At 32.9% G+C, this 24,589-nt stretch overlaps 1 protein-coding gene across 1 annotated transcript in view; it reads right to left on the bottom strand.

The window, feature by feature from the left end:
• Positions 1–24,589, bottom strand: part of lingo2 (leucine rich repeat and Ig domain containing 2) — a 593,792-nt gene that overhangs the window by 367,652 nt on the left and 201,551 nt on the right. The window contains exon 3 of the mRNA XM_056471884.1: positions 6,722–6,824. The gene's annotated coding sequence lies outside the window, so the exon portion shown is untranslated. The remainder of the gene's footprint in view (positions 1–6,721; positions 6,825–24,589) is intronic.

The raw sequence follows: 24,589 nt of genomic DNA, 5'->3' as shown, positions 1-24,589 counted from the left end.
GCAGATCTTCTTGTGCGCTCTCAAATAAACGCTGCTGGAGTGTGATTTATTGCGTTTATGTAACGAGTATAAACTCTTATAAACTCCAACATTTATGAGATTTGCTAAGAATATTTATGAATGTCTCTAATAGACCTACAGAGCGACATTAATGCGTCCTGAAGTAAAGTAAAACGGCTATAAACTCCAGCAAGATAAAGTTGAAATATGCAGAACCCTAGACCTTTATCTATAAAGTATAATTATGAAAACTGTCTATCATAACTAAAAACTACGTTGTGTTTGCTAGCCTCACGCACCTGTCAGTCAGTCAGTCAGCACATAACCTTTAAGGGTTAAGCAAATAGCGCACAGCACCACTACGGTTACAGAAAAGTTCGCGCTGTTATAAATTCACTTACCTTTTAATACGTTTTGGTGCGATTATAACCAGCTATTAAAAAAAGACTGAATGTTTTAAATGAGAAGCTGTAATGTTGCCATGGTGGGACGAATTTTGGTGTGGCGCCCCGCCACGGAAGAATTAATGTAGCGGAAACCATGGAATAAGATCATACTTTGTGAAGTTTATTTATAAACTAATTTCGAGAAGATCACGTGCTTATGATTGCTAGCGGCTGGATCCGCATTTTCCAATTCTCAATGCACCAATCAGACGACTCCTAAGCTACTACAAATACCCTGTGTTATGTACCACCGCTATCTTCGTTTTGAAGAATCCCCCCATCCACCCCTACTCCTCCTTCTTCCTAGAAGGGTGACACAGTGGCCCAGTGCTTAGCACTGTTGCCTCACAGCAAGAATGTCTTTGGTTCCAGGCTTTACCAAATCAGCAGACATTTCTGTGTGGAGTTTGCATTTCTCCCCGTGCTCACGTGGGTATCCCCCGGGTTCCTCGGTTTCCTCCCACCGTCCAAAAATCATGCTACATAAGTTAATTGACTAATCCAAACCAGCACTATAGACTAGTAAATGGTTATCTCTCAAGAGCAATCACTGGCTGTTCATTGGTTATTACAGCAGGGGAGTTCTCGAGATCTACCTGAGCTCAAACTCCCCTCTCGCCTTGCAACGGGAGGGAGCCCCGGGCTCGAGGATCTTATGATCTCAGGGCTCTCTCCCGGGACAGCATGCCAAACAAGCTTATAGTTAATCATCAGCTAAGTGTGAACTCTTGAAATAACTACAAAAAAAATCAATAATAGGCAGGTAATAAGGTAGTAGTTAATAGCATTAATTGTTACTTAAACTTAAGTGCTACCTAATTAACGCACATTTATTGCATTTAGTGTTTTTTGACCTTGTCAGTTTGTTCATGAGGACACCCAAAACCAAAATATGAACTTTTTATAATCCAAAAAATGAGCACGTTCAGACCTGTGTGTAATTGTAGCAGGGCTAAATTAGGAGGTAAAATTGAGAGTGTTGGCACTCCTCTGATGAGCCTGAGAGAGAGAAGCATGAGAGCTCTCTACATCTACTGCATTAGGAAACAAATGAAAGGATGAAACAGATGAGAGCACACAGGCTTATCAAGAGATCGAATGCTAAAAATATGAGAGAGAGAGAGAGAGCAGCAACTAAATGCCTCATTTTAGTTTGCCTCGAGGTAATGAGTTTTCCTCTCCTTAAGGCAAGACACTACAGGCAAAAGCACAGTTTAAATTTGGATTTTGTGCTTTTTAGCTTTTCACAAAGTGTTTTTTTTGTAAAGACAAATGTAAAGTTCAATGTTTTTAATGCAAATAAAACATCTAAAATACACTGAGTGTTTCTTTGTCACAAATTATCAACGAAGCACGGTTAAATTTAGATTTTGTGCTTTCATAGTGTTTTTGTGAAGAATAATGTAATGTAATGTAATGTAATGTAATCTAAAACACACGTTTGAGAGTTTCTTTTGTCACACATTATTAATAAAGCACAGTTTCATTTGGATTTTGTGATTTTTGGCTTTTCGTAAAATGTTTTTTTTTTTGTTAAGACAAATGTAAAGTTAAATGATTTTTAATGCAAATAAAACATCTAAAATACACTTTTGAGAGTTTCTTTTGTCACACATTATTAATAAAGCACAGTTTCATTTGGATTTTGTGATTTTTGGCTTTTCGTAAAATGTTTTTTTTTGTAAAGACAAATGTAAAGTTATGTGTTTTTTACTGCAAATAAAATGTCTAAAATACACTTTTGAGAGTTCCTTTTATCACACTATCAATAAAGCACAGTTTCATTTGGATTTTTTTTGTTTGTTTTTTTGTTTTTTTGTAAAGAATAATGTGAAGTTAAATATTTTTAATGCAAAGAAAACATCTAAAATACACTTTTGAGTGTTTCTTTTGTCATTAACGTTATCAATGAAGCACAGCTGAATTTCAATGTTGTGATTTTTGGCTTTTCAAAAAGTGTTTTTTTTTTTTGTAAAGCCCAATAAATCTGCATCTGTCACTTTGTGTAACATTGGACTGCTCATTCTACCTCCCTGCATATTATTAAGACTGTCACTTTATCATATTTACAAGCTTTATGCATTATATATACTGTTTGCATTATACTGTACTTTTTGCACTATATACTGTTATGCATTATACTGTACTTTTTGCACTATATACTGTTATGCATTATACTGTACTTTTTGCACTATATACTGTTTGCATTATACCGTTCTTTTTGCACTGTATACTGTTATGCATTATACTGTACTTTTTGCACTATATACTGTTTGCATTATACTGTACTTTTTGCACTATACTGTTTTGCATCTGTACAACTCTGGTTTGCACACCTTGCCATGTGCCCTTAAATCTAATTGTATTGTTAACAATTTTTAATTTTACTTATATTTTTAGATTATATTTTATGTACAATTGTATTTATTGTAATTTCTTTTGTAAATTCTACTTTTCGTATTAATATTATCTGTTATGCACCTCGGGTCTGAGAGTAACACAATTTTGATTCTCTGTATGTACTGTAAATGTGGTTGAATTGACAATAAATCTGACTTTGACTTGACTTCGGAATGTAAAGTTAAATGTTTTTAACACAAGGGAAACATCTAAAATACACTTTTAAGTGTTTCTTTTGTCATACTCTATCAGTGTTTGTCTACATATTTTAATTGTTAACATATTCACATTTTAAAGGCCATTTTCTCAAAAAAAAAAAAAATTGTGTTGAACCACAAATCTCCACATCAGCATCACTTACACTAAACTTCACACTTTTGTTCATATCTGTATTCTAAAAGTTCTTACACACAGAATTATATTCATACACAATTCTGGTTTACAACATTTTATACTTCAAAAAACTGTGAAAAAAACTTTTTTTTCTGGCTGTTTCCAGTGCTTGCAAACCTATGGAGTGATAAAAAAAAGTTATGGGTTGCAATACATTTTGCCTCTAGTGTGTCATAAAAATCTTTTCAGAGTTCAGATATATGTGCTAGCAATATATGCAGATAAGTGTATACTTAATAAAATAATGCATCATTTACATATTCAAAACACTTCAAAAAACTTGTATTAAAATAATGTTTGCAATTCCACATCTGTTTGCAGTGTTTACAGAACTGTGGACTGAAGAAAAGGTTTGGGGTTGTAATAACTTTTGCCTTTAATATGTTATAAAAAAAATAAATCAAGAATTTTGAACATAACTTAATTTAGCATTGATGTTTGAGTGCTAGCAGTACATGCAAATTAGTGTATACTTAATAAAATAATGCATCATTTGCATATTCAAACACACTTTAGAAAACTTGTAATACAAAAAAAAAGAATGTTTGCAATTCTTAATGTGATCAAACAACCGGGGATGTATGGAAAGGAAAACATAAACCCTTGTAACTAATTTACAACTGCCTTGTTCACAATCACATGGAGAAGTATTTTTTACAGAACGTCCCTCGCTGAACTACAAACCAGAAATGTGACAGGAACCGTAAGCAGCCGGAGCGTGCATGCGCCGAGCTCCACTAGCGAATGCTGGCATTTGAAACTGGGCATTTAAACATGTGGAGATGACGTGTTTGACACCTCCAAGTAATTTCATCTCTCATGTGCCCTTTGGGGAGAAAATGTCATACTGACACAGCGGATCAGGAGGAAGGAGAACAGAGGAGAAACAAGACTTTATTTGAAGAAGAAGGTTAGGGAAAGGCATTTAGTTCCAGCTCTGTTGTTACGCTTGCTCTAGAAATCACTTTTTATAAGCAGAAAACAAACATGTGCCACAATCCAGACTGCTACTTGAATATGGTTATAAAAGTACACATTTATTATGATCCTGTTGTAAAAGAATTTATTTATTAATTTTAAAAAAATTCTGCCAGCCCTTTCAGGCAAAATCATTTAAAAATCCATACTTCCATATAATAGTACCAATAATAGTAATACACACAATATTATCTACAATCAATGCAGTGATAAATTAAGCTATTTTGTAAACATACAATTTAATGTACATAGCATTATCTTGACATATGAGAGCAAGACATCACATTAGGGCAGCATGATAACAGAAAAAAAATGATAATCACGATTATTTTGCTCAAAATGTTAATCACGATTAATAATGACTATTATTCCTTTGTATGTATGTATGTATGTATGTATGTATGTATGTATGTATGTATGTGTATATATATATGTGTGTGTGTGTGTATATATATATATATAAATATAAATATATATATATATATATATATATATATATATATATATATATATATATATATATATATATATATATATATATATATATATATATATTTATATATATATATATACACACACACACACACACACACATATATATATATATATATATATATATATACACATATATATATATATATATATATATATATATATACACATATATATATATATATATATATATATATATATATACACATATATATATATATATATATATATATATATATATATATATATATATATATATATATATATATATATATATATATATATATATATATATATATATATATATATATACACACATATATATATATATATATATATATATATATATATATATATATATATATATATATATATATATATATATATATACAATTATTATTATTAATATTATACATACAATTATTATTATATATATATGTATATATATTTTTTTTAATATATATAAATGTATACATTTTCGCATTTTAAACAACACATTTGATTCTTCATTGTATCATTCATTTACATACTGCCTTTGAATCTTTTAATTTAATCTGTCGTGAAACTCTGATTGTGTTATTTAGTGAATTATTATTTTTCTTATTTATTTTTTGCATCTGTAAAAAGCTCTTTTTTGATGTGTTTGGACACTTCAGAGCCACCATAAAAGTGTTTGTGTCCATACTAGGGCTGCATGATATTAGAAAAAATGGACATTGCGATATTTTGTTTTGTCACTATATACATATATTGCGATATTAATAAAATTTCACCAGATGATTTTAGGAACAGGAAAGATTTTATTAATTTAAATTGACTGGGATAATCAAGTCTTTTTCTATTCAGCGCATCTGTAAAATGTATTAAAAAAATTACAAGCATAAATAAATAAATAAGCAGTGCTTTATGGTTTTCCGGGTAGCCATTGTGACGCGATCGATCATGAACCCGGTTCGAATCAAGCATCTGATGAACTCATTATTCTTTTTCCCCCACTACATATAAAATTTTGATATATTTCCTCTTCATCACGAGGAAGACAAGTAGGAATCATTAATAAATGTGTGTATTATAGAAGACTCAGATTAATAGAACTTGATTAGAGAGCTGTTATATCCAAACCATATGCATTATAAGTTTGTTCAAGTTATACATTAAAAATACCATTAAATATATATTTTTTGTACTGCTTCTGTGACCTTGAACAAGTATTTTAAAGTATTTAAAATACAAGTACAAGTATTTTAATTTTCACTAGTTGTATTAGTATTTTTTTTTTTTCAAAGTATGCTTTAAATGCTTTAAAAATGAGTTAAATCTTTGTAGACTAGAAATATATGTACTGTATATCCCTTACTTTAAAAGTGCGGGCAATACATTATAGATACATTTTATTTTTAAAATATTATGTTATTCGTATTTTTTAATTTAACAATAGGGGTGTGACCATGTAGGGGGCCTACAAGACATTGTGCCCAGGGACCTCTGAATTCTTAATCCGGGCCTGACTGAAACTACTAAAAACTAAACTAAAACTAAGCAATTTCAAAATATAAAAACTAGTAAATCTGCCTCTAAAAACTAAATAAAACGAACTGAATTTGAAAACAAAAAAGTTTAAACAAAATAAAAACTAAAACTAATAAAAACTCTGAAACTATTATAACATTGTGTTCGACTTAATGTGCAAGGTTTGTGTTCATGACAATTTTTTTGGAATACAAATATGAAAAGAAAAAAAAAACATTCCAACACATACCAAAACTTCAGCGTGCAAAGAGCTTTAGTCAGCAATAACACCATCAGATACATATCACTTAGAACAAAAAAAAAAAAAAAAATCGCAACAACGAAGTTAAAATGAATCATTTGTGTATGCAAGGCATAAAAATAACCAGCTCCGTCGAGAGGTCTGAAAGTTCTCTCACATCACCACCACCAGGCCATGTATAATGCCGACTCCTGACTTTCACCCATCTACAAAACCTCCATACAATTAAAATGCATCTTACCTGTCAGGCCGTCCGAATACAGATGTCAACGCGTGGGAAGATTTCTTATGTTTCTTTTTTCACTCGCAGAAGACTGCTGCAACAGCAGAATTCACAGCAGGATCTGCAAATGAGATAAACGACAGAAGCTATTCATCTTACAATGCTTAAAAAATAACAAGCAGATTAATGTGCTTCATCTACAAATCCATCTGATGCTGACATGGATGAACATATTGTGGTATTCGCTGACTTGAGAAGCTTCTGGACAGCGTGGAGACATCTGACCATATGTATTGCCTCAAAGCCACACTGCCTAATGGTTTTCCAGGGAAAACTACAGCGTTCTCCTGCTGTTTCATTAAAGCGTTGTATCTTCCGGCTCAGCGAGTGGACTATACTGTTATGCCATCTGTAAGAGATGCTGCTCGGGCCTTAGGCAGGGTTTGGGTTAATAAGCGACCCTAAACCACAACAGACAGTTTTATTCAGCATTTAACTTGTCTACATATACAAAGGAACAAGTGGCACCTGGCCCAAGAGCACAGATTGACTTCTAGGGGTCCCAGAATAAGGTGTTTAATTTAATTGGCCTTGTAATGAGGTGGTTTAAAAGTTTAAAAGATGAAACTGATTATCTGGATATTGAGTCGGAGTTTATGGCAGGTCCTGTACTTTTCGGTTAATATGTGTGGAAGGCTCGTGATGGTTTAGCACAAATAGGAGAACTATAAAATAAAATAAAATAAAATAAAATAAAATAAAATAAAATAAAATAAAATAAAATAAAATAAAATAAAATTGTTCAAAATAAATAATTATTTAAAATAAAATAATCCAGACATACTTGTGATTAAAATTTGAATTAAAAATAATTGATATTTAATTTATATTTAGTAAAATAAAATAAAATAATTACAGAGGTAATTGTTGAGGTAATTTCCCCTCAAAATATGAGTAAATTAAATTTAAAAATATAAGGAAGCAGAGAAAAAAAAAACCAGAACTACTTTTGATTCAAGACTGAATATAAGAAAGAATATAAGGACAATTGCCTTTCAAATGTATGTGAATAAATAAAAAAATACAGTTTACAGCAATTTGAATAAAAAGAAGCCGAGACAATAAACAAATAAAATTCTGATCCATGTTTGATTTAAAATCGAATATAAGAAATAAAAATATATATAATATAATAAAATAAAATTATTAATTGCACTTCAAACTTAAATGTGAGTAAATAATAAAAATATAGAGGTGATTGTAATTTGAATTTAAGGTAGCAAATAAAATAAAATAAAATTAAATTAAGAAAAAATAAAATAGAAAATAAGAGAAAATATGATTATATAAATGTGATTCTAATTTAAATATAATAAACAACAGTAATAAAACTAAAGTAAATTAAATTAAAAATAAAATAATTATTTAATTTAATTAAATAAAATGTGATTATCTGACTATAAGGAAATTACAAATATAAAGAAATAAAATAAGATAAAATAAAATAAAATAAAATAAAATAAAATAAAATGAGATTGAAATTTGAAAAAAAGAAACTACAATAATGAAATAAAATAAAATACAAACAAACTTGTGATTTAAATTTGAATAGTAACTACAATAATTAAATGAAGTTAAATTAAATTAAATAAGAGAAAATAAAATAAATATGATTCAATTTTGAATATAAGAAATTAAATTAAATTAAATTAAATTAAATTAAATTAAATTAAATTAAATTAAATTAAATTAAATTAAATTAAATTAAATTAAATTAAATTAAATTAAATTAAAACAAAAAGTGATTTGTTAGAAAAACATGTATAAAAGGAAATAAATTTAAATATAAAGTGCAATTCCAGCTATAGGCAGTGTTGGTTTATTAAGCGACACTAAACTCTGTTTTATGGCCAGCTAGTGCACAGTTATTTCCTGTATATCCATGTGAAAGCCCATGCCTGTTTACCACAAATTGGCCTTACAAAGACAGAAAGCAGAAATTCTCCTGAGAAATCCCCATACGGTGTAATGTTTTCCATGAGGTTATCTCCCATGTCAGCCACTAACTACCTAGCGTTCCCTTCACCACCGTCAATCTTATGATTATGCTGGGTGGTCTATATATGCACAGCTTGCTTTATGCATCAGGAGGGCAAAGAACTGTTTGAGGCAAGAATATGGAATGAGATCATTATGGAGAGAAACAACTCCACGGCAAATATCTATTTCAATCAGCGGCTAGATGAGGAGGTTATCGATCAAAAACCCACCATCATGCGTACCACTTACTTCCAATTGAGTGCCATTTTCCAGCAGAGGACTGAAAATGAATATACGCGGCAACGCTTGCTTATGGTTTCGAGCATTTCTCAAACCTCAGGATTATGAAGATTAAAGTATATTGCAATGAGAGAGACATTCAATTGCATGCCAGCACTGCCACTCAATATGGAGGATTGATGGTTTCCTCCAGAGCTGGCATTTACATTTTCTAGAGTTAAGAGTGATCGACTTTCATTGCGATTGGTTGTATTGTAATATGGAGATAAAATATGTGGATGAAGTCAGAAAGTAAGCTTGAGTTCAATTCCCACCTTCCCAACTTACTGGAGCACACACAGACACACATTTGTGTATATGATTTATGAGGACTCTCCATAGGCGTAATGTATTTTATACTGTAAAAACTACTTATTATGGCCTTACGACCCCTACCCCTAAATCCAAACCTCACTCTGTGGCTTGTTTAAAATGTCAAAAGACCCCATAAAGTATGATTTTTAAAGCATTTTGAATTACAAGGACACAAGGCATTAGGCCTGCACAATATATCGTTTGAATAAATGAATGCATGAATGAATGAATGAATGAATGAATGAATTTTTTACTCAACAGGGACATTGCACAAAAATTACATTAACCTCAAAAACTAAAGATGCATTGTGCCAGGTTGTAGCAGCACAGCTATTTTTTCACCTGCAGTCCCTGAACAGGTAAAAATTAAAACAATAATAATCAAATAATTAAAAAGTCAGTTTAAACCTACAGGCATAATCGCATCTAAACTTAAACACTGACAAATCAAAAACATCTTTCTCCGTTTGATTTGACAAAAACCACCTCCTAAACAGTCGTGAAAACATCTTATAACTTTATACATTTCTGTTAGGAGATAATTCTATAGATTTATGGCTTTATAAATAAAAGAAGACTGACCAAAAGAGATCTTACGTATAGGAACAATACATTCCCCTCTTACCATAGAACGAGTCGTTTGCAATGTCTTCTCTAATTTGGAATATTTTTTTTTTACGATGGAGTAGAAAGATTGTGAGTAACTAAAAAAAAATAAATAAATATTGGAATATTTAATAATATTATTAAAACTTAACAGACTATGTTTTTTTTTTTTATTATTATTTTTTTTTTTAAGATATTGTGATGGTACAACCGAGGCTTTTTAGCATGAATTTTAAGTGCTCCCTTGTATAATGATTCCAACGGCGTTAAAGATGATTTAAATTTGTATATTTGCACTCACAACTTACTTGTATTTTTTTTTTTATATATATATATATTTATTATCTGTTTTTTGTCCTGTCTCTGTTATCCTGTTGCACTGTAGAAGCTCTGTCACGAAAACAAATTCCTCGTATGAACATACCTGGCAATAAAGCTCTTTCTGATTCTGATTCTGACTTTACGCCTATGGAGAGTCCTCATAAACCATATATGTAAGTTTTTAACTCAATTTAGAGAATTTAACTCAAGCTAACTTTCTGATTTCATTAACAAATTTCATCTCAAGTCCTGATACAATACAACCAATTGCAATATGTGTATAAAGATGAATGTGGATAGTCTTTTTTTTTCGTAATGTTTACATGTATTATACATTTAAAGAGTTTTGACCCCATGCTTTTTTATCTAATTTAATTTAATTTAATGTATTTTATTCACTTATTTAATAATAGTAGTATATTACAATGTTTTAAAATAATTTCATTAATCAACACTGTTATTTAGCAAAAATGCATTTAATTAATCAAAATGTAATACAAAATTTGCAAAAGTCATGTGTTTGTACACTTGGATATACTAACAAAATTGTAAAAATGTCCAAGTGTTTAAAGTCATGGCCAAAATTACATGCAACCTTGATAAAGAATAAACAATCCAGGGTGCCAAAAATTTGGCCATGACTTCACATATTCATACTTGTGTCAACATAAATGTACGGTGGGGGAAATAAGTATTCAACATGTCAACATTTTTCTCTGAAAACATATTTCTAAAGGTGCTGTTGACTTGAAATTTTTGCAGCTTCAAGAAGACTCTCATGTGAAAAATTAAATCATTGCTCAGGTCTGCTTTATTTCACAGACATCAACAGAGTGTAAAAATCTTGATGGTTCTGTGGGTCTCGTCTATCAAATCTGATCTTTAATTTGTATTTTCTATTGGATTTAGTTCAGGTGATTGGCTGGGCCATTCCACAGCTTGATTTTCTTTCTCTGAAAGCATTTGGGAGTTTTCTTGGCTGTGTTTTGGATCATTGTATTGCTGAAATGTCCACTCTGGTTTCATCTTCATCATCCTGGTAATGTAGATGTTGGATGTTAATATTCATTTACCATGACGAAGGGCAGAGAGTTGCTGAATAACTACAGAGAGATTTCAGCTGTTTTCTGGGCTTTCATTGCCTTTCTACACCTCCTTTTCTTCATGTGTTCAATACTTTTTCCCTGTGTCATTTAATTTAATTTCTCATAACTTAATTTGTAAATTAATTAGATTTGTTTTATTTTCATATATGTATTTATTTGATTGTTATTAACATCTGAGGAAAATTTCAAGTTATTCCTTTAGAAATAAGATTTCTGAGAAAAATGACGATGTGTTGAATACTTTCTCCCCCACTCTATATTATAAATATTTTATCTATTATTACGATACAGTACTGTTTATTTGAGTCTTTATCCTCAGCCTTACTCTTAACCTAACCACTTCTTAACAACATATATAAGGAAAAAAAATCCCAGTACTTGGTTTGCGGCTGGAAGGGCATCCACTGCATAACAGATATGGCGGAATAGTTGTTGGTTCATACTGCTCTAGTGACCCATGATAAATAATAGACTAAGCCAAAGGAAAATTAATGAATGAATGAAAAAAATAAATAAATAAAAAAATATATATATATACACATTCACAATTACAACATTAAGTTGTTCAGATTTTCTCAGTATTCAATATCATACAAATCTAAATTATTCTTAAAAATCACTTATAAGTTGTACATAATACCAAATGCCATAGTAATAATGCATGTTTTCAGTGTCAGCAAATATGTGTTGCAACCACACCACAAATGCTTACAGTGTGACACCATTTTGGGAAACACAAGAGATTGAAACCCAGCCACAGGAAATCACAGAGTCCCTTCCTGTACCATGGAGTTGATGGCCGTCTCTGGAAGCTGTGAGCGGGTCATCAGTTCAGGGCTCTCAGTGGCTTTAAGGCCTTTAGAGGGCTTTGGAAGCAGACAGGGAATGCCTGAGATCGATTCAGTACAGAAAAAAAAAGACTGCCCACCACTAGAGGATAAGTCATAGAAGACACCATAAGCCTACTACGCTCAGGAGAGTATAGCCTACTCATATCCACCCAACCTAAATATACTGGTTTCTTCTCTGGATCAACCATATAGTGGTCATCAAGGTCAAAGCCAGTCCTTTTTCTGGTTATACGAACAGATAACGAAAAGGTCTTTCCTGTGTTACAATTCCTATGGTGGGCGTTAGGAGATGAAATGTGCTTCTTGTAAATGACTTGTGAACATCCTCCTTTTTTTTCTTCCCTTCTTCCCACCCACGAGCAAGAGTAAATCCACCGTGTGAGGATTTGCAGGGCTGCTAAAGAGAGTGCAAACGAGAGAGCGAGCCACGTGGAAATCAAGGAGGATTAATTAGAGCACAGACCTAATGAGGATCCTCATAGGAGCGGACATTATCGAAGGAGCAAACGCATTTAGCTACCTTACAAAAGAAGAGGGGGAAGAGGGAATTAGAAAAGGAAGAGGAGAAACGAGAAGAAAGAAAACGGGGAAATTGCCTCTTTTGTTTAGAAAATAGACTCTTGCAAATGCCAAAGGTACAAGATGGAGTCTTGTACAAAAAGCATTTGATACTACAGTATATAAGAGAGTAGAGCTTTTGACACTTGAAACCAGTGTTGGGGTAATGCATTACAAGCAGAGTTGGGTGTAACGCGTTCCACAGTAACACATTACTGTAGTCTAATTACATTTTTGGGGAACACAATAATGTAAGGAATTACATTTTAAATGACTGTAATTTGATTGCATTTACTAAAGTCAATGTAATTGCGTTACTTACGTTACAAATATAGTTTTTAGAAGAAAAAAATGCTTCTTTTAAATCAGGATTTCCGCTGTAATGTCAGTTAATCAGCATGCACTGTGTAATCTTCTGGAGAACGCCAGCTGAAATAGCTGCTGTCGAGAGCGGTTGCTTGTTCAAGTGGAAGAATACAGACATCACAGATTTCAATGAGCGTAAAAACAAAAATATTGTTGTGAAATTCAGTCTATGTCCAGTCTCCAAATAACTTTTGACTGCTTTTATCTTGACCAGCAACTTGTTCAAGCACTTAAATAGAAAGCATTCTATGACAATACTCGTCACCAAGAAGGACACTGGTGCACAAAAACACGGCGGCCCAACTCAGCCTAAACATGCTAAATTGTGCTAAACAGCCTAAACATGCTAAAAAGTGAAGGTACTTCTGAATGTGAAGAGAAGCGTAGTTGCTTATGGGGCCCTTCACATATCGCGTCTTTTGTATTTGCACTGGGAGCGCATATTGCGTGCTCACACATTTCCCAGGCACACTAAGTTGAAAACCGCAAGTCACTTGACAGAAAGAGATCAAGCCTCAGCCAGGTGAGAATGAGTAACGCAAAAGTAACCCAAAAGTAAAATAATACATTACTTTCCATAAAAAGTAACTAAGTAACGCAAATAGTACTTTTTGGGGAGTAACTCAATATTGCAATGCATTACTTTTAAAAGTAACTTTACCAACACTGCTTGAAACTATAGTTAGCTCTGGGTGATTGGTATCTTGGATTTATCTGTTTCTTACTGCTCATGATTTCCCCAGGGTTAACAGTCAATTCATGATATTCATACGTATTCATATTTTCTTACTGTACATCCTTTAATCTTGAGTAAATATTCTTATATTAGTAATGTCAGTTACATTAGTTGCATTCTCAGACGTTCCTTTACTCGAGGGTAAAATAATTTAGATAGTCAAATAGGTAATTTGCCTCGCATCAAACATTTATAACATGTTTTTTTTTTTAATCATTATATATAGGTCTACCTGACGTTCCTTGTGGCCTCATAGTATAACGTATACCATGGACAAAATCATATGTTCCATAATCAGATTGTTATGAATCGAAAAAAATCGAAAAAAAAAATGAATCAAATAAGGTTCACCCAATATTTTGGTCATTTTGCATTTAAATCAGAAAATAGTGTCCAGACATTAATATAAATAAATTCATGTAAATACTTAGTTAGCCTTTCCTCACGCTCTTTCACCTTTAAAAACCAAACAGGTCATAAAATAAACATGTCACTTTTAAAACTGTTCGTCTTCCTAACCACAAACATAGAAGCATCGATATAAATTGCTGGATTAGATTAATATTTGGATTAAGAATCATCCACGGACCGTGCCTCAGGTAATCACGGAGCATGGTTTAGTTAGTACTGCAACCTGCATTCAATAAATAACACGTTGATATTGAACAACCTACTTGTTATACTCCATTCGGTCCATTTTCGCTTCACTACTCATCCTTAAAAGCGTTTTAAGCACAAATGTGAGGTTGTTGTCGAACGAACGAATCGGCGTTTTGAATGAACTGTTTGGGTCAATGATTCATGATTCATTTATCATATGACTCGCACACTTGTCGCCACCTGGAGGTGTAAATGTGTAACACGGAGAAATAGTCACTGAAAAGAACGAATGCATGGATAAATAAACAAACAAATAAATAAATAAATAAATAAATAAATAAATAAATAAATAAATAAATACATAAATAAATAAATAAATAAATAAATAAATAAATAAATAAATAAATAATGTATTTGAATGGATGGATGGATGGATGGATGGATGGATGGATGGATGGATGGATGGATTTTAATTAATAAATAGATGAATAGATGGGTGGATTGATAGATGGATTTAGATGGATAGATTTATAAATAGAAGGATGATAAATGTTTGGATGGATGGATAAATAGATGGATGTATTTATGGGTACATAATAAAGACATTGATGGATGCATTTAGATGGATGATGGATAGATAATAAATGGATGGATGGGTGGATGGATGGATGGATGGACAGAAAAAAAGGATGGATGGATGGATGGATGAATGATGGATTAGGAAAGATAAATAGATGTATGAATGTATAGATGGATGGAAGAATTTATGACAAATGGATGGATGGAAAATGGAAGAATGGTTGGATGGATGGATTTATGATAAATGGATTGATTGAAGGATTTAGATGGATAAATCAATGAATAGATAAACAGATGGATGGATGGTTGGATTTATGATAAATGGATGGATGGAAAACGGGTGAGTGGATGGATGGATGTATTTAGATGGATAAATAGTTCAATGGATGAATGGATGGAGGGATGAATGGATTGATTTGAATGTATAAATGAATGGATGGATGGATGGATAGATGGATGGATGTATGGGTGGATGGATGATTTATGAATGTATAGATGAAAAATGGATGGATGGATGAATAGATGATAAATGGATGGATGAATGACTAGATGATAAATGGATGGATGAAATACTAGATGATAAATGGATGGATGAATAGATGATAAATGGAATTATGGATGCACTTGGATAGATAAAAAGATGAACGTATGGATGTATGGATGAATAATGGATAGATGGATGAATAAAGAATAAATAGATGGATGGAAATGAATGGGTGAATGGATAGATAGATGAAAAATGGATGGATGTATAAAAAGATGGAAGAATGAATAAATGATTGAACACAATTGGTTGTTTTAAAAAAATTCTTTGCTCACATTCTGCCCTTCATCAGCCTCCTCTTTCAGACGTGAGCACTGCTCTCAGATGTCGTTTGATATTTGTCTACCTATCATTCACCAATTAGGAAGGAGTGTGTTTCCATGCGTCTGTTTCCTTCCTCAACGTCTTTGTCGCTTTCATCTTTTATTTCCATCTCCCGGCTCCACTTTTGTTCATAGTAGCACTAATAAAATCCCAGCTCTTTATCCTATCAAAGCTTAGCCACCTTTGTGTTTCCATTACTGAGCAATAGATGAGTAAGCAAACACTCGCCCCCTCGTCTGCCTGGAGAAATGTAAAAAAAAATACAATAAAATAAACATTTTTCGTCTGTTTTATGGCATGATTATAATCGATTCCCGCCTCCGTTTGATTAGTTTCACATTGAAAAGCTCTGTTAGCAGTTATTATTGCGAGTGCTTTGTAAGACAGCATCATTTTGTTGGTGAAATCCTACACTTGAATCAGCAGAGATTTGGAAGAGAGTTAATGGGATTGTCTGCACTTTTTCTATGTGTGTGTGTTAAAACTGCATTAGTAACTTGAGAGTAACCCTGTGGTTGGCTTTAAGCAGAGCCTAACTCCATTTACCAATGCAAGGTACATGTTTAGTTGAAGCAAGCAGAATATTACACCTCTACTGTGTACTTACTGAGAATGTAACAGTCTCTGTTTAATGTAAATAAAGACATGTTGTGTGTAATCGATCAAATCCAGTAAAAAAAAATCTAAATAACACATAACATGTTAAGATTTTGAAGAATATTTGTGTGTTAAATCATTTCTGCACAAATTATTAGAAATGGATTTCATGCATGTTGTTAATAGTGTCCTATATGAACATGTTTTGCATTTATTTTTTCCAGATTTGTGAAAACTGTATTTGAATATGCTGCAAATATGTTGTAAGAATCCCTTAAATGTAAAATTGTAATAGGAGGAGAACATTTGGCATTCTAACTCAAAACAACTGCTTTAAAAAAAATCACTTCATATTCATTCATTCATCCATTAATTTTTCTTTACGGCTTAGTCCCTTTATTAATCTGGGGTCGCCACAGCGGAATGAACCGACAATTTTTCCAGCACGTTTTTACGCAGCGAATGCCCTTCCAGCGGCAACCCATCTCTGGGAAACTCAATACATATTCATAAACACATATTTCTTATGTTTGAAATTAGAAAACCATTTGATTTGACACCCCCCTCCCCCCCAAAAAAAAATTTAAATAAAAAAAAAATAATAATAATAATATATATATCATATAATTAAATGAATATGACAACACAAAGAACTAATCCATTTGTATTAGGTTCATGGGATTGTCTGCAGAATTCTCTTTCTATGTGTGTGTTAAAACTGCATTAGTAACTTGAGAGTAACCCAGTGGTTGGCTTTAAGCAGAGCCTAACTCCATTTACCAATGCAAGGTACGTGTTTAGTTGAAGCAGGCAGAATATTACACCTCTACTATGTGCTTATTGACAATGTAACAGTCTCTGTTTGATGTGAAGAGCAATGATTTGTTTCAGCTTTGACTGAAAACATGTATTTTCACTATGTGGCATGTTGTAAGACAACTAATTGGACTGAAATGTGCCTTAATAAAAACGAAAGCATTTGTGTTAGAATGTTTACTGAGGTAAATTAAGTGATATGTGCTCATCTGAAACTCACAAATAAGCAAGAGTGTGTTAAAAAAAAAAGGGAAGCTCGTGACCCATTTCCTTGTGGTTAAGCCTTGAATGAGATAATAGGGCTTGCTTGAATGTTTATTAAATGTTAATTAACTCAGGCTTAATGTTGTTTTTTATCTCCCTACAAAATGAATGTTTTTTGTTCAGATTATAAGTAAACAAGAGAGATAAGGAAAAAGGCTTGTTTGCCTGTAGGCATGTCCATTAGTGCGTGCAAAAAGAAAACAGCAGACCACACTTCATGGACAGTGAAACAAGTGAGGTTTAATTAAAATATGAAGGAAGATCTGCTAAACATACCACCACTGAAAGTGCAGAAACAGAGAAGTGCATTTAACCATCCATCCATCCATCAATCAATCAATCAATCAATCAATCAATCAATCAATCAATCAATCAATCAATCAATCAATCAATCAATCAATCAATCAGTCAGTCAGTCAGTCAGTCAGTCAGTCAGTCAGTCAGTCAGTCAGTCAGTCAGTCAGTCAGTCAGTCAGTCAGTCTGTCTGTCTGTCTGTCTGTCTGTCTGTCTGTCTGTCTGTCTGTCTGTCTGTCTGTCTGTCTGTCTGTCTATCTATCTAGTTGCCTTACAATTTTAAGCTAAGTCAACTTTTTAAAAAAAACAACAGAATGGCTTAAAGAAATATCCATACATTTTGCAAACCACCTGTCCCAGGGTGTGTTTCTTAAACAACGACGTCACTCGTGGCAGAACTATCATAGTACGATGCATCATTTGGGAAAAGAACGATGTAGTGACGAGTATTTCCCAAAACCCGTAGTTTCTCTGTTGCAGATCCATCATTTGAACCACGTTAGTTATTACGTAAAACGCCCATAATGATGGTCTAAATGGCGTGCTAACAACTTCTTTAGAGAAGAACATCATAATTTCTTTGTGCAAATTATATTGTATATACAAAAAAACAATCCAATATTAGTTTTGGTTAAAAACATGCACTCGTTTTCCATATTAATTCAAATATATGTAAATGGCACATATAGGGACAATGTTTCCTTTACAAATATTATTGAGAATATTCCATAGTCTATTCTTAATTACATAAAATCACTTACAAAAGCTAACTTGTATTCTAATCACATATGTACATCATATAAATAAATAAAGAGGCTATTTATTAAGAAATGAAATTTAATATTTATTATTTATTTGGAAATGGAAAAAATCATACTTTAATAATAATATTAATAAAAGTAATGATGATGACAACAATAATAATAATAATAATAATAATAATAATAATAATAATAATATTATTATTAAGTAGGATATTGTTTTTTATTTTTATTTTTTGAAAAGTCTACTTTTACAATTTGACACTTGTAAACCACTGCAGAAATGTCCTAACCAACAGGCTGATATTATATTCAGAACAGATACTTAATAAATAACCTACTATAAATTAAAAGCATTAACGTATGCTATATTGCAGAACATATTGGAACTGAACATACAACACACAGATATTAGAAGATATCTTCAGGAATAAAAGATTATAAAATTAGCTTGACAGATTTTGATAACTAGTTCAACATTTTTGTATGTAATAATGACTCAAGTGATGAAATGAGGACTATTAGTTTTGTATGGAATGACTATTCAGCATTCACAAGTTTAGTTATTTTGACTGACATGACGTAAGCAAATGATAATGTTATAAAACAGCAGAGAGTTGTAGGAAAGCAATTGATGCATGTCCAAAAGCGTTTGCAATTTGTTGGAAGGAATGAGAAACTGCTACTATGGTGTGCACAAATGACTAACTGTTTTAAGAAATGCATTAAGTGTTGTGCAAATGTAAATAGTGTTGTGAGAAATGCACCAAAGCCACGGAATAAAACTGTAAAATAAAAAAAGTAGTAAAATTGATTATATTTCTCTCTTTTTTTGATTTCTTTCTTGATATTTTGAACATACACTTCTCATACTGAAAATCTGATTTTAGCTGCAACAGAAAGGATCTACAGTCATTTATTTTTCCCAAACATTTTCCACATTCACTTGTGCAAGTCATTTTCCCCCCACAACCGAGTAACACATTGGCACTTTCACAAACGTGTTAGCATTTCAAGGTTTACATTTATGCTTTGCTGGCTCTTAGTCTCAGTGGTCTTGTATAGTTTAACACCTACAGTGTCAGCATGGATGCATGACGTTTGCTCATTAACGGCTGCTGCTGCTTCACACTGGAGTTGATTGTTTATGCTTTGTTATGTTCCTTGCTGCTTTTTCCCCCTCTGAAACTACACTCAACAGTAAAATGGACACTCTTGGCTTTGATCCCATTGAATCTGCATGTTGTTGGCGGTTCACGCTGATGCGCTGCTGGCTGCTTCATTGTGCTGAACCACCTCTCTCTCTCTCCAACTGCAGCGTTGTGGCTTTTCATGGTGCGGTGACTCCAGCAGGCAGTGTTGTTTGGACATTTTCTCCCACTAGTACTCGTTTGTTTGCACTGGTGGATTGCACACACGCTGCTCCACAACAGCACTATGAAGTCAACTCAAGCCTTTTTTTATTCCAAAGAACATCATTTACACATTTGAATAGATATACAAACACGTGAACAGATGCAGCTACTTATTCATTCATTTTCCTTCAACTTAGTCTCTTATTTATCAGGAGTCACCACAGCGGAATTAACCTCCAACTAATCCAGCATATGTTTTACACAGTGGATGCTCTTCCAGCTGCAACCCAGTACTGGGAAACACCCATCTCATTCCCACTCATACACTACGACCAATTTTTTCACTCAATTCACCTAAAGCGCATGTCTTTGGACTGAGGGGGAAACAGGAGCACCTGGAGGAAACCCATGCCAACATGGGGAGAACATGCAAACTCAACATGTGAAATGCCACCTGGCCCAGCCAGGACTCAAACCAGTGACCTTCTTGCATCGAGGCAACAGTGCTAACCATTGAGCCACCATGCTGCCTATTATTATTACATTATTGATTCAATATTGATTCACAAATGATTCTAAACAGGTTGGTCTGGAGTTGAACAAACATTTGTTTGGTTTTCATGTGATTTCAAGACATTTTCAAGACAAATTATTATTGTTGTTTAGATTTTTTTAATTGCATTTGATAGATGGCACACAATAAAACGCTGTTTGTATAAATAATTTTAATTAGTGTTGGAAGAAAATAATTATGATTAAATGCAACCAAAATAAAGATTTGTATTTACATAACATCTGTATACTTATTATGTAAAAAAAACATGCATGCATATGATTGTGATTTACACTACCGGTCAAAAGTTTGGGCACAGTATGAATTTTAAATGTTATTAAATAAGCTTCTCCTGCCCAGCAAGGCTGCATTTATTTCCTCAAAAGTGTCATTTATATAGTTTAAATTGTAAAATTGTGAAATGTTATTGCACTACAAAATAACTGTTCAAAAGTAGTTTATAATTTGATTTAATAATGTATTCACTGATTTTAATGATGAATTTTCAGCTTCATTACTCCAGTCTTCAGATTTACACAATCCTTCAGAAATCACTCTAATATGAGTTATTATCATTATTATTAATATTATTATTAACTATGACTGGAGTAATTATTATTATTAACTTTGACTGGAGTAATCATTTTATTTGAAACTACACACAATAAGACAGCAGTTATTTAAAATTGTAATAAATATTTAACAGTTTAACAGTTTTTACATTTAATAAATGCCGCCTTGATAAACAGAATAATTTTCGTAAAAAAAAAAACAAAAAAAACATGTAAAAAATGACCCCAATCTTTTGACCGGTAGTGTATTTAGATGTAATATACAGCCCGAAATTATTCATAGCCCTGGTGTATGAATAATTTTGCTCTTGACTGTATATATGAATTTGAAAGGAATTATAAACACTGTCCATTTTAAATATCTATAATATCTATCAAATATTTTTTTTATAGTTTTGTTTTTATGTATGAGTGTGTTTTAAATATGCACAATACATTATATAACAGACACATATACAGTATATTATGTAAAAACAACTTTTTATTTTGGATGCTATTATTCATTCCTTCATTTTCTTTTTGGCTCAGTCCCTTCATTAATTAGGGGTCGCCACAGTGGAATGAACCGCCAACTTATCCAGCATATGTTTTCCGCGGCGGATGCCCTTCAAGTAGCAACACTGGGAAACACCCACACACTCTCGCATTCACACTCATACACTTCGGCCAATTTAGCTTATTCAATTCACCTACTGTATGTCTTTGGATTGTGGGGGAAACAGGATTACCCAGAGGAAACCCACGACAACATGGGGAGAACATGAAAACTCCAAACTGGCCCAGCCATGACTTGAACCAGCAACCTTCTTGTTGTGAGGCGACAGTGCTAACCACTGAGCCACCATGCCACCCTATAATTAACCAAAAATTTCAATTAGTTTATCTTACATTTTACACTTATAAGGGTATATGCAAACAATCTAGACTAGTCTAGTCTAAGATTTGCTTTTGAAAGCCAGTGGGTCTAACTTTTCACTGTATGACCAGTGAACAGAAAAACAAACAGTCATTCTGGACTAATGTGACAAAGAGTTTTAGGTAAACTACCCACTTCACTCAAAAGTATATATGACTTCACTCAAAATATATATGACATCACATCTAAAGCAAACAATATTTCTGCTCAGACGAACATTCTGGATGGTCTAGGTCAAAAATGTCCTCTGTGATGGTCAGAAAAAATAAAAAGGCGTCCTAGGAGACTGTGTGCTCTTTACTGAGGCACAGGAAGAAACTCTAAAAGCCTGTAGAAAATGCCACAAAGGCGTTTAAAAAACATACAGAGGGAAAATCTCTGAACTTGCTGGCTAAGCCACGGTGGCTTATAATGCTCAGAAGAATCACTGTGCCAAGTCATTTTATAGTTGTTGTTTTTTTAGTCATTGAATTATTCAGCGTCCATCAGTGTTTGAATGTTATACATGTTGACACACGCTGTTACTCTATTTACTGTCATCAGTTCATCAGTTGTTATTCCCAGCATAGTTTGAATCCAAATGTCTCCTGTAATTTGTATATGTTTGCATAATAATAGAAAAAATTAAATAATAATATAATAATAATAATAATATTAATAATAATAATAATAATGATGATGATGATAACAAAATAATAATAATAACAATGGTGACACTACTACTACTACTGCTACTACTACTATAACTACAACTACTGCAACTACTACAATTAAAAAAATAAAATAAAAAAATAATAATAATAATAATGATGATGATGACAACAAAATAATAATAATAACAAGGGTGACACTACTACTACTACTACTACTACTACTACTACTATAACTACAACTACTACAATTAATAATAATAATAATAATAATAATAATAATAATAATGATGATGATGATGATGATGATGATGACAACAAAATAATAATAATGACAAGGGTTATTACTACTACTACTTCTACTACTACTACCAACCCAGGCTCATTCTGAGAACGTAGTCCTGTGGACGTTTCTGGAGACCGCGAAATATGTAGCCGGGGGTACGTACGGCTGCATTTCATTTTTTTAAGCGAACGCTGTGGGGCGGTGTGACGCCGTTCCTTTCGGCGCTTGCCGGCCGGCCAGCCGGGCGCTTGCCGGCCGGCCAGCCGGCCGCTCGCCTCCGTGTGGAGGGCTTTCCCGCTGCAACCAGTTTGTCCGGTTACGACGACGACCGGGTTTGAGTCCGGGGAAGAGCGGTTCCAGAAATCAGGTAAGAAAACAAAAACAAAATCCAAAAAATGAAGCGAACAAGTTCGTCACAGGGTGAGAATGTGGTCAAAATCCGAAAACGTGGTAAAAATCAGACGAGGGCTTTTCTTTTTCTGGCCGGTTTTTGTGAATCGTCGTTGGTTGGGTTTAGGGACGGAGGAGGGTGGGTCAGCCGATTGGCCGGTCGCACGGTCAATCATTCTGTCATTCAGGCAGACAGGCGGAAGGTCGTTCAAAAGTGGCCTCTAGCGGGTTTATGCGAGAACGGCGTGGGAAAAAGTGCGCACAGCGGCCTCTCGCGAAAACAAAAACTATCTCTAGAAACGTCCCCGGGACTACGTTCTCAGAATGAGCCTGGGTTGACTACTACTATAACTACAACTACTACAATTAATAATAATAATAATAATAATAATAATAATAATAATAATAATAATAATAATAATTGAAAATTACAGACAATTTGATTTCTGAAATGATGAACAACGTCAACCATATTTTCTCTGCTATAAAACAACTACATTCTCGACTAAAAAAGCCTCAAAAGTACATTATGTTGTCCAACAGATGCAATATTTGTCAAATTGTAGTCCGCTGCTTGCCACTAGTGTGGGCGGAGTAATACACAAGAGTGAAGAGGCTGTATGAGTTCTAATATTGCAGAATATTGCACGGCTATTAGCCAATCAGATTTAAGAACCAGACTAAACTATTTGGTAGATATGTCAGTCAATACTATTTGTTTTATTTACATATCATCAACTCAATTTGCAATTGGGTTGATCAAGGTGATTATAGCATTCAAAACGTGAATTGCTTCTCATTATCATTTACATTGCAGTTTATTTCTTATTTACACACAAAACACTGGACATCATTATTCTGTTTTATGTAAACTACAATAATGTTATAATGTAAATTATGCAAAGTATAATTAAAAGTTTCCCAGTGATGGGTTGCTGCTGGAAGGGCATCCGCTGCGTGAAACATATGCTGGATAAGTCAGCGGCTCATTCCGCTGTGGTGACCCCAGAATCCCCACCCCAAAAAAATGAATGAATGAATAATAAAATGTCAGTTATTATATCAGATCAAAGATAATAAAAATGTGTGCATCACAAATAATGGGACAGTAAACGCAAGCATTTTAAACAGTACATTCAGCTGGTCTTTGTGTCTAGCTGGAGCACTTTTAGCTTAGCTTAGCATAAATCATTGAATCAGACCACT

This window comes from Danio aesculapii, chromosome 14 (genome assembly GCF_903798145.1).
Source record: "Danio aesculapii chromosome 14, fDanAes4.1, whole genome shotgun sequence".
Classification (NCBI taxonomy): domain Eukaryota; kingdom Metazoa; phylum Chordata; class Actinopteri; order Cypriniformes; family Danionidae; genus Danio; species Danio aesculapii.
This window is presented reverse-complemented; position numbering and strand designations above follow the sequence as displayed.